This window comes from Ovis aries, chromosome 4 (assembly GCF_016772045.2).
Source record: "Ovis aries strain OAR_USU_Benz2616 breed Rambouillet chromosome 4, ARS-UI_Ramb_v3.0, whole genome shotgun sequence".
NCBI lineage: Eukaryota > Metazoa > Chordata > Mammalia > Artiodactyla > Bovidae > Ovis > Ovis aries.
The window spans coordinates 14,786,814-14,800,887 of record NC_056057.1 but is presented as its reverse complement, the minus strand read 5'-3'; the positions used below and the strand labels follow the sequence as shown (position 1 = coordinate 14,800,887).

Genomic DNA, 14,074 nt, shown 5'->3' with positions numbered 1-14,074 from the left:
GACATCCAGATTTTTTATAGGTAATTAACACCACCACCTCCTTACTCCATCTCTCCTCCCAACTCCTCCACCTTCAGAGGGCTAAAAATCAAATTCATCCATCCAGTCCTAAGGAAATGGGTGAAAACATGCCGCCAGTTCTAAGCCAGTTAAACTCTTTATCCTAGGACCTTCTGTCTCAGAGAGAGACAAAGATGTCAGAATTCATTCTCTCCTGACCACAGAATAGTTCCTGTTTCTGAGATCCTTTCCTTGACAGAGCATCCAGATTCTATCCTTCTGAAACCTGGCGTTTCAGGCTTATCTTTGATTCTCATAACTTTAATGTCCTTTCACTAAATTCCCTTGCATGCTAAGTCACTTCAGTTGTGTCAGATTCTTTGCGACCCCATGGACTGTAGCCCACCAGGCTCCTCTGCCCATGGGATTCTCTGGGCAAGAATACTGGAGTGGGTTGCCATTTCCTGCCCCAGGGGATCTTCCCTACCCAGGGATCGAATCTGTGGCTCCTGCGTTGCAGGTAGACTCTTTACCACTGAGCCATCAGGGAAGCCAAACCTATGTTAATTAACCTATGTTAGTAAAGTTGGTTTCTAGTGCTTATAATTGTTTAACCCCAACTGATATCTTTGAACATGACAACGCAAATAGCTAGAGAAGAACAGGAGCTACGGATAGTTAAGTTCTTTGTCTCAAAGTCCAAATCCTGAGTCATTGTAGGAAGAAGTGACAATTCTAACTGCCTGAATGAACCATTTAGCTCTTTGTTACATTAACAAGCTTGATATCAGGAGAACTGTTATACAATAAAGATTATTCCCTTCTCTCACTCATCTCCCTTCTCATTTAAAGGCTGCTTCCTAAGGAGTGGCACTGGGCCTCTTAGGCCTGTGAAGCACTGTCATCCTTTTCTTCATTTTGATCTGTTAAAGTACCATCTCACCGGCCCTCTGCTGAGGGCTGTTGACTTTGTTCGCTGATTGCTTTTAGTGATTCCCTTCAGTGATTGATGAGATGACTGGACAGTAATGAAAACAGAGCTGATTCACTTTATCTTCGCAGGATTAAAGCCTGGAAACAAATCTAATTTTCTTTTATGGGGAGGGGAAATAGGAACAGATTTCGATCAGTGTCTTAAAGTAACATGAAAGGAAGACTGGTGGACTTCACATGGTAAAAGGAAACTTTGTAGAGGAAAGGGAACATGACTGTTAGGTTCCTAATGGAAGGAGTGGTGGTGGTCTAGTTTCCTTTCCAACAGTAAATGCCATTCACATGCTAGGCATGGTGTGCCTACTAGCTCACAGACCCTCCAGATAAATTTGTGATCCAAATTGGGAGAAAAAAGACATGTGGGAGACATAAAACAATGATGGAAAAATCAAAGAGATTAGAATGGAGCTTTTGTCAGCATAATTTGATCTTTCCCTCTCCATGATCTCTGTAAAACTGGGGAAATTAACTTGTAGGAAATTGAGATATGTATAAAGTTCTCAAGTTCTCCTAGTCTTTCCCACCCCCCTCCCAGTGGTGATGAATATGAAGGGTTAAGTATTAAAAACTAACTACATCACAGCACAGAATGTTAGATATATGTACATATTCTTAAAATTCTGATCCTTTAATACTTAGAGGCAAGTTACAGGTACCCATGATTGTGTTAGGCCTTGTCATAGAAAGATGGACCATTACAAGAACATTCCTCATTTCAAATTTTGCAGCAGTAAATAGGTAGTTCAATCTGTAGATAGAGAAAAGGGCAGCAGAATAGGCCAGTGCAATATCATTGCATTATTATAATCACAGTTTACATGTCAATGACTTAGTCTCTAGGCCTCTTTTATAACTGAAGTAAGTTTGGATGTATCAGTCAGGTGCAAGGCCACTACCTGTCTCTACAATACCTCAGTGGAAATTGGAAAATGCTACCCTTTCCTGCAGTAGAATACAGCCCCCTGGCAAGTGGAACACAGGCTGGATTTCAGCTCTCCTGGTTTCTTTTGCTAGGTTCTTTTATACAAAGTTACAGCCTATATAGCTATATATAACAGCCCTGATTTGAATTTTTGGTTGTGTGCAACAGAGATTAACCCTAAATATCTTAAGCCAAAGGGGAATTTACTGGGCAGGATACCAGGGGCAGCAGGAATCTGAGAAAGTGACAAGAGTTAGGGCTTCTCTGGCATCAGGAGTTAAGGCTTCAACTCAGTAGCTTCCTGGTCCTTGGGTCCCAAGTGCTGCAATGAATTTGACCTTGGCCTGTGCGCTCTTCTTTTCTATCGCTCACTTGGGATTTACAACCCCAGGAGTGGTGTGTGATTGCCTGGACCCTGGGTGTACCAGGGAGCTGGTGGAGGAAGGAGCAAGCTCCCCACTTCCTGAAATGGGAATTGGCAATGAGAGGTGGCACTTAGTGACCTCCCACTGATACTACATACCATTCAAACTATCCCCAAGGGGAGGCCTGGAGGCTATTAGGAAGGTGTGTTATATATGGAGAGAGCTGGGTGCTGGATAACTACAAAATAATATCTGGTGTAGGGCTTAGGTGATAGTATCTGATTTTTTTTGTTACCTAATAAAGTATTATCTAGACCAAGCAGTTACAAAACCGCTATAAGGACGGCCACATTAAAAGCGTGCTAACTAGAGGCAGAGAGGTAGCTAGTTTTCCTGACCCAGTGTTGTAGTGCATGTCCTTTTCTCTGTGTATAGACGTGATGGCAGAAATGGATGACCCAGAAGAGAAGAATCTCAGGTGAAAGTGTGTAGTGAAATACTCGAGAAGTAATCTTGTGAATTCATGATTCCTCTCGGGTCTTTGTTGTCTGCCTCAGAGGCCAGAAGACAATTATCTTCAAGAAAGATCCAGAATTTCTATTATCTCCTCTCTTATAGATAGAAATGCTTTTTTTTTTTCCTACCTTTCTCTCTGTTGTTTTCCTTTCCTTTCTCCATCCCTCCCTTCCTCCCTCCTTACTTTCTCCTTTTCTTCATGTTCTTTCTTTTTTCTTCTCTTTTTACCTTTTCTTTCTTCTTTCTGCCATACCCATGAATAGCAAAGAAGTGCTTCTTATAATCAACAAAGTGATCTGCTGGCAGTGGGGTGAGACCATGTGTCCCTAGGCTTCTGGAAGATTCAGAGCCTTCTATGTGACCCTTCTCTGCTCCTTCCTGCTATAGAGGATGGCTGCTGCTTTTAGACGAGGTTACCAGAATGGGAGAGAGACTGACAGTGATTCTGTTTTTCATTTGTTACCTGTGACTCTCTGCTGATTTTTCTTTTAAACTGTGAATTTTTAATGCCCTTGAGTTTCTTGTGTGTACAAAGCCTTTTTGTAGTCAAGTCTCTGTACAAATTCCTGGCCTGGCACATAATCCAGTGGTTTTGTCTTTCTTCCAGTAATACCATTGTCCGTATTATGAAACAACAAAATTCCTGCTACTTTGTATATACTTCTTTTGATGGGTTGATGTTCATTTATTTAGAAAGAATAAAACACTGTCCTAAGACCTAGTGGTGTTCTAAGCCCTAGTTTACTGTTTTAGTGGAAAGTAAAACTTATATATTCTTATAGATTCCTTGCATATTTTACAGTCTAGTGGTGGAGACCAGGAAAAAACAAGTAGACAACTGTGTAAATATGTAATTCCAAATTATGAAGGAAATAATTTTAAAGAAAAACGGGGCTCAATAATGAAAATAGTAACAGTTGTTGTTGTTCAGTTGCTAAGCCATATCCGACTCTTTAACACCATGGACTGCAGCACACCAGGTTCCTCTGTCCTCCACTATCTCCTGGAATTTGCTCAAATTCACATCCATTGAGTAAGTGATGCTGGGACCTGCTTAAAAAACGATGAGTTTGAGGAAGGTAAATCATGATCTGAAAATTGACAAGGAACCTTTATACAGGTGGATGGGGAGGTAGGAGTCAAGGGTGGGGGAAGTAAGGTTGGTGTAGGGGTGGGATGTAAGTGGTATATATTATTCAAGACGGGCCAGGCTTAAGCTGTAGTGACAAGTAGTCCCCAAATCATCATAGCTGAACACTTAAGAGTTTATCTTTTGCTTACATAAAGTATGTTGTGTGAGACAGCTGTATTCTTGGTGAGTCAGGTCCATCACATGGAATCCCATCTCCACACACAGCTGCCACATTCTCCACTGAAAGGGGGGAAGGTTATATGGTACTTTTCTCCACTGTTAACAGACCATTGACCAGGTCTGAGTTGACAGCCTTACCTAAGCACACAGAGCTGGAATGCTCAGGAGGGAGTAGAGAGCTGTATATTGTTGAGCATGAATCACTTCCATCTCAGAGTCTGTGGGAGTGAGACAGGAGCTAGAACATTCTAGGCAGAGAGGGCAGCCTGGGGAAAAGTTTTGAGGTAAGATTTTGGTCAGTATACTGCAGAACTGTCGGGTTGTGAGAGATCATGCCACTTCCTGTAGTTATGTATAAGACGCACAGTTGAGGTGTGACACCATCTACTGTTTCAGTTACCGGAGTTAATGCAAAATTATGTCTTTCATATAAAAATATGGTTTCAAAATCTTAGAGTCCTAGATGGGAAAGAGATAACTACTAATGATTACTAATATTATACTGTTAGTGATAAATATGTGCTCAGTCGTGTCCGACTCTTTGCAACTCCATGGGATGCAGTCTTATAGGCTCCTCTGTCCATGGGATTCTCCAGGCAAGAATACTGGATTGGGTTGCCATTTCCTCCTCCAGGGGATCTTCCCGACCCAGAGATTGAGCATGGGTCTCCTGCATCTCCTGTGTCTCCTGCATGGGCAGATGGATTCCGAACCACTGAGCCACCTCATCTGTAGAATGGAAATAATAGTACTTAGAATAAACTGAGAACATGCATATGCTATATTTGTAAATATATAAACATATACATTTATATGAAGTATATATAAATATATATAGTTATACTGTCTAACTTGTGTTTTCTGTATCGTATTCTCCACCAAGCTGTCAGAATGAAACTAATAACACATAGGTCAAATTAAAAATATATATATATATATAGAGAGAGAGAGAGAGTACAGCATCATCTTTTAGAATTTGAAATAGCTCAACTGGGATTCCATCACCTCCACTAGCTTTGTTCATAGTGATGCTTCCTGAGGCCCACTTGACTTCACATTTCAGGATGTCTGGCTCTAGGTGAGTGAGCACACCACTGTGGTTATTTGGGTCATGAAGATCTTTTTTTTGTGTAGTTCTTCTATGTATTCTTGCCACATCTTCGTAATATCTTCTGCTTCTGTTAGGTCCAGACCATTTCTGTCCTTTATTGTGCCCATTTTTGTATGAAATGTTTCCTTGGCATTTCTGATTTTCTTGAAGAGATCTCTAGTCTTTCCCAATCTCTTGTTTTCCTCTATTTCTTTGCACTGATCACTGAGGAAGGCTTTCTTATATCTCCTTGTTATTCTTTGGAACTCTGCGTTCCAATGAGTATATCTTTTCTTTCCTCCTTTGCTTTTTGTTTCTCTTCTTCTCTCAGCTATTCATAAGGCCTCAGACAACCATTTTGCCTTTTTACACTTCTTTTTCTTGGGGATGGTCTTGATCCCTGTCTCCTGTACAATGTCACAAACCTCTGTCCATAGTTCTTCAGGCACTCTGTCTATCACATCTAATCCCTTGAATCTATTTGTCACTTCCATACTAGACAGCATATTAAAAAGCAGAGACATTACTTTGCTGACAAAGGTCCATCTAGTCAAAGCTATGGTTTTTCCAGTAGTCATGTATGGATGTGAGAGTTGGACTATAAAGAAAGCTGAGCACCGAAGAATTGATGCTTTTGAACTGTGGTGTTGGAAAAGACTCTTGAGAGTCTCTTGAACTGAAAGGAGATCCAACCAGTCCATCCTAAAGGAAATCAGTCCTGAATATTCATTGGAAGGACTGATGTTGAAGCGAAACTCCAATACTTTGGCCACCTGATGTGAAGAGCTGACTCACTGGAAAAAGACCATGGTACCGGGAAAGATTGAAGGCAGGAGAAGGGGATGACAGAGGATGAGATGGTTGGATGGCATCACCGATTCTATGGACATGAGCTTGAGTAAGACCTGGGAGTTGGTGATGGACAGGGAAGCCTGGTGTGCTGCAGTCCATGGGGCTGCAGAGTTGGACACGACTGAGTGAATTGAACTAAATATATAGTACATACATGTACTCAGTGTAAGTACTATTATTCCCATTCTACAGATGAAACAGCTACAAAAAGGCCAAGAGATTTACGTAAGGTCACACAGCAGGTAAGTGATGCAGCTGGTATTCAAACTCAGGCAGTCTGACTCAGGGCCCATTTCACCACTGCCTCTAATGCAGACTGAAAATGTTTTCTTGGTCTTGGCCAGAAAGGGCCTTGGGGACCAGGTGTCTGACCCTGTAGAAGAGGAAGTGTTATTGCACCTAGACGCACAAGATGGAGGACAGGAGGAAGGAATGAGTGTAAGGTGCTAATGGAGTTGCATGGCCTTTGGGGGTTAGTGTTTATCCTGAGAATTCAGTTTGGGATAGTGAGAAGTCATTACTTTGTTAGCTTAACTAGATATTGCCCTGCTGTTCTTGTTGTTGGTCTTTCATATTGAGTTGGAGAACAAAAGGTACCCTGTACTGCTCTAGTGCCCAAGTCATAGAGCACCATCCAGGGACCTCTATTAAAGCACAGAAACCAGAGGGATGAAAATTCAATGGGGATGAAGCTGGAGGTTCTTGAACAATTGCCTTTCCCCACCTACTGTGTTTCCCTTCAATACTAAAACCTAGGTGGGTCTGCAGTTCTCCCCTCCAAACTTTTGCGTAGTTGTCTGCTGAATTCAATAACTTGGCACCGAGTCATGACCTTGGGGCAGAGAGGGTATCATTCTTGGTTTTCTGCCCACCTTTTTTTTTTCCCACATAGTAAGTGACTGTGGGATAGAAGTGCAAAGTAACTATCTAGAAGCCCTGGGAAGAAATGCTGGGTGTGCAGGATATTCAGTAAATAACTCTCAGGGAATTATACTTGAGAGACCATTGAGTTTCTATTTGTCTTACCTGGAGTCAAAGCAAGTTTCGCTCGATGAGGGCACTGACCTGAGAACCAACATGAGTTATATAACTGACCTGGAGACAGGGAGTGTTTTGGTTTTCTAAAAATAAATCCATTTTTATAAAAGATAGCTCTAGGACCAAATTCTCCCTCCTGATCTGGGCACCATATAATAGCAGTAGGTTTCTCAGCTTCAGTGCACACCGTGAATTTAACGCTTTTTAACAGTATTATCCAGATAGTTAATTTTTTTCCATTTAGCACTAGTCATGGATTATAGTTTTCAGATTAGTTCTGCTCTCTATCCCCAGAGCATGTTTTCCCAGCATATTCCTGCCTCCTGGTTTTGCTCAGGCAGTTTCCAAAGCTGGGATGCCTTCTGGTTTTTCTCATGCAGTTTTCCAAGCTGGGATGCCCTTTCCTCATTTCTTCAATTGGTGAAATCGTTATTACTCTTTATAATTCATTTTAGGGCACTATCCCCTATTGGAAGCCTTCTTTTTGGACTCCCAGGTTGGGCTTGGTGCTTCCTGCTGCACTCAGTACCTTTATCTTATTTTTTAGCTTCATTGAGTTGAAATTATCTGCTTTGAGGGGTTTCCCTCCCTTCATTAAATTAAGTCCTCATGGTGGGATCTGTCTTTGTTCAGCCTTTTCACCTCTCAGTTCAGTTCAGTTGCTCAGTTGTGTCCAACTCTTTGCGACCCCATGAATCGCAGCATGCCAGGTCTCCCTGTCCATCACCATCTCCCGGAGTTCACTCAGACTCACGTCCATCGAGTCCATGATGCCATCCAGCCATCTCATCCTCGGTCATCCCCTTCTCCTCTTGCCCCCAATCCCTCCCAGCATCACAGTCTTTTCCAATGAGTCAACTCTTCTCATGAGGTGGCCAAAGTACTGGAGCTTCAGCTTTAGCATCATTACTTCCAAAGAAATCCCAGAGTTGATCTCCTTCAGAATGGACTGGTTGGATCTCCTTGCAGTCCAAGGGACTCTCAAGAGTCTTCTCCAACACCACAGTTCAAAACATCAGTTCTTCAGTACTCAGCCTTCTTCACAGTCCAACTCTCACATCCATACATGACCACAGGAAAAACCATAGCCTTGGCTAGACGGACCTTAGTCGGCAAAGCAATGTCTCTGCTTTCGAACATGCTATCTAGGTTGGTCATAACTTTCCTTCCAAGGAGTAAGTGTCTTTTAATTTCATGGCTGCAGTCACCATCTGCAGTGATTTAGATCTAGTAAAGTCCTTAATGATGTCCTTAATTCTCCAGGCCAGAATACTGGAGTGGGTCGCTGTTCCCTTCTCCAGAGGATATTCCCAACCCAGGGATCAAACCCAGGTCTCCTGCATTGCAGGCTGATTCTTTACCAGCTGAACCACCAGGGAAGTCTTTAATGATATCAGTTAGAGCCTAATTATGATGGGTAAAAGCTGGTGATAAGATGTAGGGAGAGTTCCACAATTCTTTTGGAGCTTTGGAAGTGAGAACTGATTCTATATAGCCATCATTGAAACAATGGAATCAAAATTAAGCTCCACAATTCAGTCAGTCCAGAGAAGGTAAATAGAAAATACTCAAGCTAGATTTCAAACATATTGCTGACTTCTAACTTGTTTTGAAGCAAGATGTTTATTCCACGTGTCTTAATTTATACAGCTGCAAAATGACTGTGTTGCATTGATTGAAACTTGTGGGCCTGGAATTCTTATTGAACCATTGGCTATCAACCATTATGAATGCAGCTCATTATGCCAGAAACACCACTGCCACTTAACTGATGCAGAAGCGAAGACCAAGAGTCCTGGAGCAGTATGTACTGACTTGACATTTTCCTGGAATCGACAGGAGATATATTTCCATGTGGCAAGCTGCTGAATCCCCCTTCCCCACCCTCCCTGCTTTTCAAGTTATAAACACTTTCCCCATCAACATTTATTAGAAAGTAACACAAAGCATATTGTTGGGTTTGTATTCTGTGGATGTTTCACATTGGGCATATTGTAAGCTCCCTGTTTGCCAGGCATGATGGCATTCTTGGAGGTTAAGCTTTTGAATCCTGTTCTTTCATTTTAATAATTTCATTGACTTAACCTTTATATAGATGAACTGTATAATTTCCTCAAAGAATACTTTGGTGCTCCCTGCTTACCGAAAGAATGCTTTAGATTAGAGATTCAGTCAGGTGATGATACAAAAGGTTTAACTTAAACACAAACACTAGGTCACAGAGGGGCAGAATCCAGATGGTTTTGTATTTGGTTACACCATCCTACCTCTCTCTGTCATCTCTACCCTTTCTTCTCTTTTCTGCCATCTGTCAATATACTTGAATGAGGAACTTAATCACATGTGCTATCAACAGGTTTTTCCCCCCCCCCCCCACCTTCTCTTTTATGATTTAGTAATAAAAGAGGATATCCTATGGGAGGAGTGTTTGGGGGAGAATGGATACATATATATGCATGGCAGAGTTCCTTTGTTGTCCACCTGAAGCTATTAATATCACAGCATTGTTAACTGGCCGTGCTATGCTTAGTGGCTCAGTTGTGTCCAACTCTTTGCAACCCTGTGGACTGTGTAGCCCATGAGGTTCCTCTCTCCATGGGGATTCTCCAGGCAAAAAAACTAGAGAGGGTTGCCATGCCCTCCTCCTGAGTGGATCTTCCCAAATTAGGGATCAAACCCAGGTCTCCCACATTGCCAGCGTTCTTTACCATCTGAACCATAAAAAGTTTTTGAAAGGGAGTATATCATAAGACAGCATCTAGTTTTACACTGTACTCAATCTTTACTCCAGAGCTAAATAGTTTAAGACTGCTGCTACTAAGTCGCTTCAGTCGTGTCCGACTCTGTGCGACCCCATAGACGGCAGCCCATCAGGCTCCCCTGTCTCTGGGATTCTCCAGGCAAGAACAGTGGAGTGGGTTGCTGTTTCCTTCTCCAATGCATGAAAGTGAAAAGTGAAAGTGAAGTTGCTCAGTCGTGTCTGACTCTTCGAGACCCCATGGACTGCAGCCTACCAGGCTCCTCCATCCGTGGGATTTTCCAGGCAAGAGTGCTGGAGTGGGGTGCCATTGCCTTCTCCAAGTTTAAGACTGAGCCATTAGTAATTCCAGTATTTGAGGCAAAGGGATTAAATGTTATATTTGATCCAACTTAAGGAGTGAAGTATAATTTTCTTCCATTATTTTGATCTTCTTTCTATCCTATCCATTCTTGCCATGCTATGCTGAATTATACATTTGATTATCAATGTTTTTTATTCATTTTGAATAAATGTTCATTTTATTTTGAACACCACAGTTCAAAAGCATCAATTCTTCAGTGCTCAGCTTTCTTCAAAGTCCAACTCTCACATCCATACATGACTACTGGAAAAACCATAGCTTTGACTAGACAGACCTTTGTTGGCAAAGTAATGTCTCTGCTTTTCAATATGCTGTCTAGGTTGGTCATAACTTTCTTCCAAGGAGTAAGTGTCTTTTAATTTCATGACTGCACTCACCATCTGCAGTGATTTTGGAGCCCAAAAATATAGTCTGACACTGTTTCCACTGTTTCTCCATCTATTTGCCATGAAGTGATGGGACCAGATGCCATGATCTTTGTTTTCTGAATGTTGAGCTTTAAGCCAACTTTTTCACTCTCCACTTTCACTTTCATCAAGAGGCTTTTTAGTTCCTCTTCACTTTCTGCCATAAGGGTAGTGTCATCTGCATATCTGAGGTTATTGATATTTCTCCCAGCAATCTTGATTCCAGCCTGTGTTTCTTCCAGCCTGGTGTTTCTCATGATGTACTCTGCATATAAGTTAAATAAGCAGGGTGACAATATACAGCCTTGACATCCTCCTTTTCCTATTTGGAACCAGTCTGTTGTTCCATGTCCAGTTCTAACTGTTGCTTCCTGACCTGCATATAGGTTTCTCAAGAGGCAGGTCAGGTGCTCTGGTATTCCCATCTCTTGGAGAATTTTCCACAGTTTATTGTGATCCACACAGTCAAAGTCTAGCATAGTCAATAAAGCAGAAATAGATGTTTTTCTGGAACTCTCTTGCTTTTTCCATGATCCAGAGGATGTTGGCAATCTGATCTCTGGTTCCTCTGCCTTTTCTAAAACCAGCTTGAACATCTGGAAGTTCACGGTTCACATATTGCTGAAGCCTGGCTTGGAGAATTTTGAGCATTACTTTACTAGCATATGAGATGAGTGCAATTGTGTGGTAGTTTGAGCATTCCTTGGCATTGCCTTTCTTGGGATTGGAATGAAAACTGACCTTTTCCAGTCCTGTGGCCACTGCTGAGTTTTCCAAATTTGCTGGCATATTGAGTGCAGCACTTTCACAGTATCATCTTTCAGGATTTGAAATAGCTCAACTGGAATTCTATCACCTCCACTAGCTTTGTTTGTAGTGATGCTTCCTAAGGCCCACTTAACTTCACATTCCAAGATGTCTGGCTCTAGGTGAGTGATCACACCATCGCAACTATCTTGGTCATGAAGATCTTTTTTGTACAGTTCTTCTGTGTATTCTTGTCACCTCTTCTTAATATCTTCTGCTTCTGTTAGGTCCATACCATTTCTGTCCTTTATCGAGCCCATCTTTGCATGAAATGTTCCCTTAGTATCTCTAATTTTCTTGAAGAGATCTCTAGTCTTTCGCATTCTGTTGTTTTCCTCTATTTCTTTGCATTGATCGCTGAGGGCTATGTAAATTGAGGAGTTATTGTAGGGTTAGTGAGGTAAGTCTTTACAGCATTTAGCAGAGAACCTGACACTCTGTAAGTACTCCATAAGTGATAATAGTTTTCATTTTCAATGTTTATTCTGTTAAACTAATTTTGACCACTAAAGAGATGAAGTAATGAAATGGAGTTTTTTAAAAACCTCCTACTCTATTTTTAAATGTGATTCTCTGGTGGTTTTTAAAAACTATTTTTATTATATGTAGAGAGATATAGCTTCATGAATACAGTTATCATCTGCAGAAAATCATGCACTGCTTGACTCACATGTCTTGGGTCAAAGACTGTATATTGCTTTTCTCTCGTGCTTTCTACCAAGTTCATTGTACTAATATAAACAGCTTGAAACAGAACTCAGCAAACTGCACCCTGCAGACCAAGTCCAGCCCCTTGTCTGTTTTTGTGTGGTCTGAGAGCTAAGAATGGTTTGTATATTTTTAAGTGGAAAGTAAATTTTTTAAAAGAATAATATTTTATGACATAGGAAACTTATATGAAATTCAAATTTCAGTGACCATAAATAAAATTTTATTGGAACACAGCCACTCACATGTATTTACATATTGTCTGAGACAGGTTTTGATCATCAGAGTTGAGTGCTTGTGAGAGAGACTGCATGACCCGCAAGGTCTAAAATATTATCTAGCCCTTCACAGAAAGGCCCTTTACTTCTGACTTCGAATAAAAAAAATATATTTATGGATAAGGCTTTCAGAAGTGAGTCTCCATTTAAAGACTGTACTTTTGTTTGCTAAGGCTGCCGTGACAGAGTATCACAAACGTGAAACTTCGGGTGGCTCAAACAACCAAAATGTATTGTCTCACAGTTCTAGAGACTAGAAGTGTCAAATCAAGATGTGGGCAGGCCATGCTGTCTCTGAAACCTATAGCGGAATCTTTCTTGCCTCTTTTTAGCTTCTAATGGTTTGCTCACAGTCTTGTGTCCCTTGGCTTACAACTGCATAAATGAGTCTGCCTTCGTTGTCGCATGGCGTTCTCCCTGTGTCTGGCTTCATTGACTGTGTTCTTATAAGGACATACCCTACTCCAGTGTGACCTCGTCTTAATATTTGTAAGGACCTTATTTCCAAATAAGTTCACATTCTGAGGTACTGTGGGTTAGGATTTCAGCATATCTTTAAAAAAAAATTAATTTATTTTTTAAATTTTTTAATTGGGGGATAATTTCTTTACAATGTTGTATTGGTTTCTGCTGTACAACATATCTTTTTATTTTGCAGGGTAGGTTGGTTGGGGAAACACAATTCAACCCATAACCATCAGAAAACTAGATTCCAAAAATATGAAGGGATTTACTTAAAGTCACAAGGAGAGTTAGTAGCAGAACCAAGACAAAACTTTGAAGTCATAAGACTAAAATTTTAATTAATGAATAAACTTTCCACTACACTATATGTTCAATGTGAATTAATCACCCACACCTAATGTATATGCAATATAGAAAATTTTTGAGTCCTGTTAGTCTCTCTCTATATATATACAAATATATATAAACATTATTAATGAAACATACTATTTAAAGTTCTGGATGCTTATTTATTTACACCTAAAAGAGAATAAGTGTGATGAATGTTTTCTGTTTCATTTGTCAGCTAACCATTCCAGAAAACAGAATAAAGTATTTATAATCTGTATTATGTACTGACACTTTAATATTCTGCTAAACTGTCAAAGTTTACTTTCTTATTCAGAAGTGACATGCATACAAAACAGTACTAAAGAGGAAAAATCAGTAATATAAATAATAATTTGTTTAAAGTTCTTTTAAAAATAACATATCTGCTAACTATATATTTTTTTTCTTTTCCAATGGCTATCACTTTTATCAACCATAAAAACTCAAGCCTAAAATTATTCCTCTTTCAAAACACTCTAAAAGTACTATTTGTAGATAGATTCTCATCTCCAAAAGTTAGTTAATGGTTGTATGCAAGGAGCTAATAGAATTTCTCAGTGTTAAAATATCATTAAAATATGGTGTATGGGGGGAAAAAAAGGATTCCTTTAGAACCAAAAAATAATAGAAATATGGGAAATAAGTATACTGGTGTTACCCAAGGGCAGAAAATAGAGCTGGGAACATTTTCACCAGACTTTGTTTACCTGTGAATACCAACTGTTCTTCAGAATATTTTTCATGTAGTATCAGGTACTCATGTTATGGGGAAGCCAGGGCATTTGAGATTAAAGACATCAACCTGTGTGATTTAGCACTGTTATTCCCTT

At 40.4% G+C, this 14,074-nt stretch overlaps 1 long non-coding RNA gene across 1 annotated transcript; it reads right to left on the bottom strand.

Moving 5' to 3' along the window:
• Positions 1-696: 696 nt before the first annotated feature.
• On the bottom strand, positions 697-4,874 carry LOC132659665 (uncharacterized). Its single transcript, XR_009600328.1, has 3 exons — positions 4,247-4,874; positions 4,078-4,168; positions 697-3,846 (listed from the first exon to the last, which is right to left on the bottom strand). It is a non-coding gene; the product is annotated as an uncharacterized LOC132659665 (long non-coding RNA).
• Positions 4,875-14,074: the final 9,200 nt, after the last annotated feature.